Source organism: Lagenorhynchus albirostris, chromosome 17 (genome assembly GCF_949774975.1).
Source record: "Lagenorhynchus albirostris chromosome 17, mLagAlb1.1, whole genome shotgun sequence".
NCBI lineage: Eukaryota > Metazoa > Chordata > Mammalia > Artiodactyla > Delphinidae > Lagenorhynchus > Lagenorhynchus albirostris.
The window spans coordinates 2680963-2684570 of record NC_083111.1 but is presented as its reverse complement, the minus strand read 5'-3'; positions in this window follow the sequence as shown (position 1 = coordinate 2684570).

The following is a 3608-nucleotide window of genomic DNA, read 5'->3' as shown; positions in this document are numbered from 1 at the left end:
GGCCGCAGACTGGTAGCAGTCCGAGGCCTGTTGGGAACCAGTCCACACAGCAGAAGGTGAGCGGTGGGCGGGTGAGCGTAGCTTCATCTGCCGCTCTCCACCGCTCCCCATCGCCCCCCACCGCTCCCCACCGCCCCCCACCGCCCCCCACCGCCCTCCACCCCCCATCGCTCCCCACCGCTCCCCACCGCTCCCCCTCGCTCCCCACCGCTCCCCCTCGCTCCCCATCGCTCCCCACCGCTCCCCCTCGCTCCCCATCGCTCCCCCTCGCTCCCCATCGCTCCCCACCGCTCCCCCTCGCTCCCCATCGCTCCCCCTCGCTCCCCATCGCTCCCCACCGCTCCCCCTCGCTCCCCATCGCTCCCCACCGCTCCCCATCACTCCCCATCACTCGCATTACCGCCTGAGCCATCCCCCCCCTCCCCCCCCAACCTCAGAGAAAAACCGTCTTCCACGAAACTGGTCCCTGGTACCAAAAACGTTGGGGAGCACTGCCCTAGAGAACCGTCGGCCTCAGGCTCCAGTGGCATTTCTAACAAGCAGGTTTGAGAGTTAATTGTCCCAAGCTTTGAGCCAGCTGTACTTCTCCAAGATGTACGAGATGCTACGAGGAGAAGAGCATCTCCTTCCTTTAAAGACACCGTTTCCAGGCAAGAAGGCAAGGTGTGGCCGCCTCCTCGAAAGGAGAAGACCCAGATGCACCCAAAGAAGTGAAAACATTCACATCACTAGCAAAGGACTGAAAACTGTTAGTGCTAAACTAGAGGATCAAATGGCGGCTGGTCTCTGGCTGTCCCGGGATTTGTATTTACCTTAAAGGAGACTAAAATTAAGTCTAGCCTAGATGTGGCCATCACCAAAAGTGAGTGGGACACAGAGGCTTGGAGAGAGTTGGGTACCCCTAGGGTCACACGGCTATGAAGTGCAGAGCTGGGATTTGCATCCAAGTAGGCCGATTTGGGACCCCCTTTTCTGGAAATGTCACGTTAGACTGTTTGCTCGACTTTTACTTAACTGCAGCTACCTGATACAGCATTATTAAATTGCTGGTACCATGAACTATGACTAATTTTTATTATTTTAAGCACAGTCTAACAAACACTATCTTGTTTTTCCATTAAGATCAGAGTAGTGTCTTATCATTTTTCTCCATATAATATTTTACATATAAAACTTTATGACGTTCAAATTCCAGTCTTATACTTTTTTGAATTATTCCCAATCACTTGGATGGTTTATGTCTACTTAGCCATGACATAAGTGTTTTAAAAGTTTGTAATGATTCAAATATTTACCTAAGAACATTGCAATGTGTTTCTTTATCTTTCTGAATATCTCAACTCAAAAATATGAATAGAATGCACTATGATGCCCTTGCTAGAGAATTACGTCTACTATCTTTTTCCTCCTACTGCATTTAAGTATGCTAGTTAGCTGATTCAGAATCATAAAAGTGACATAAAGGTAGCTCAGACTAAACATGTATGAGAGAAAATACACAAATTAAGCTTTATATAATTGTTGACGTAATTTTTACTATCTTTAAAGACCCCCCTGTGTTCAGAGTGACCACCTTGACAGCACTGTCACGTGTGTTTGCATGATGGACCCAGAGCCACTTTCCTGTGTTGCCTTCTTTGGCAGAGACCGTCTGTGTGGAATCAGGAAGCATAGGTCACCAAAGAGAAACGTGTAGTACAAATATACTGTATAATTCTCTTCTGGCGTTGACTTGATTAAAAGGGCCATATGGGCAAGGAATCTTTTAAGAGTTGTGTGAGAGATTAGAGTTAAAAAGAGAAAAAGGTAAGTGTGAAATGTCATACACCAAGTTCTAGAGAGAAATGAGCTTGAAAGATTTTATTACTATCAGAAAGGGCCTGATTCCACGAACTCCATGACACGCTTTGTCTTGGAATTTCCCCCAGGTTTTTGTGTTACAGTCCTAACCTGTTCCCTGAATTCAAAACTGAATTGGGGTCCTGAATTTCTAAAAGACAACCTTGAATCGATAATCGCAGCTGACATGAAATAGGACTTGTATTCACTTTGCTCAGGAAAAATAATCTTGTTACCCAAGAAGGTACAAAATACATATGGAGGGCACCTTCAAGATGGCAGAGGAGTAAGACGTGGAGATCGCCTTCCTCCGCACAAATACATCAGAAATACATCTACATGTGGAACAACTCCTACAGAACACCTACTGAACGCTGGCAGAAGACCTCAGACCTCCCAAAAGGCAAGAAACTCCCCACGTACCTGGGAAGGGCAAAAGAAAAAAGAAAAAACAGAGACAAAACAATAGGGACGGGACCTGCCCCTCCAGGAGGGAGCCATGAAGGAGGAGAAGTTTCCACACACTAGGAAGCCCCTTCACTGGAGGAGATGAGGGGTGGCCGGGGGGGAGCTTCAGAGCCACGGAGGAGAGCACAGCAACAGGGGTGCAGAGGGCCAAGCGGAGAGATTCCCGACAGAGGATCGGTGCCGACCAGCACTCACCAGCCTGAGAGGCTTGTCTGCTCACCCGCTGGGGTGGGCAGGGGCTGGGAGCTGAGGTTCGGGCTTCGGAGTTTAGATCCCAGGGAGAGGACTGAGGTTGGCGGCGTGAACACAGCCTGCAGGGGGCTAGTGCGCCACAGCTAGCCAGGAGGGAGTCTGGGAAAAAGTCTGGACCTGCTGAAGAGGCAAGAGACCATTGTTTTGGGGTGTGTGAGGAGAGGGGATTCAGAGCACTGCTAAACGAGCTCCAGAGACGGGCGCGAGCCGCGGCTAACAGCGCGGACCCCAGAGACGGGCATGAGACGCTAAGGCCGCTGCTGCCGCCACCAAGAAGCCTGTGTGCGAGCACAGGTCACTGTCCACACCTCCCCTCCCAGGAGGCTGTGCAGCCCGCCACTGCCAGGGTCCCAGGATCCAGGGACAACTTCCCTGGGAGAACGCACGGCGCGCCTCAGGCTGCTGCAATGTCATGCTGGCCTCTGCTGCCGCAGGCCCGCCCCGCATCCGTGCCCCTCCCTCCCCTCAGCCTGAGTGAGCCAGAGCCCCCGAATCAGCTGCTCCTTTAACCCCCTTCTGTCTGGGTGAAGAACAGACACCCTCAGGTGACCTGCATGTAGAGGAGGGGCCAAATCCAAAGCTGAGCCCCGGGAGCTGTAAGAACAAAGAAGAGAAAGGGAAATCTCTCCCAGCAGCCTCAGGAGCAGTGGATTAAATCTCCACAATCAACTTGATATTCCCTGCATTTCTGGAAGACCTGAATAGACAAGGAACCATCCCAAATTGAGGAGGTGGACTTTGGGAGCAACTGTAGACTTGGGGTTTACTTTCTTCATCTAATTTGTTTCTGGTTTTATGTTTATCTTAGTTTAGTATTTAGAGCTTCTTATCATTGGTAGATTTCTTTATTGATTCGGTTGCTCTCTTCCTTTTTTTTAAATATATAGACATATATTTCTTTTTTCCTTTTTCTCTTTTTGTTACTGTGTATGTGTATGCTTCTGTGTGTGGTTTTGTCTGTATAGCTTTGCTTTTGCCATTTGTCCTAGTGTTCTGACTGTCCGGTTTTTGGGGTATTTTTGGTTTTGGTTTTGGGTTTTTTTAGTATA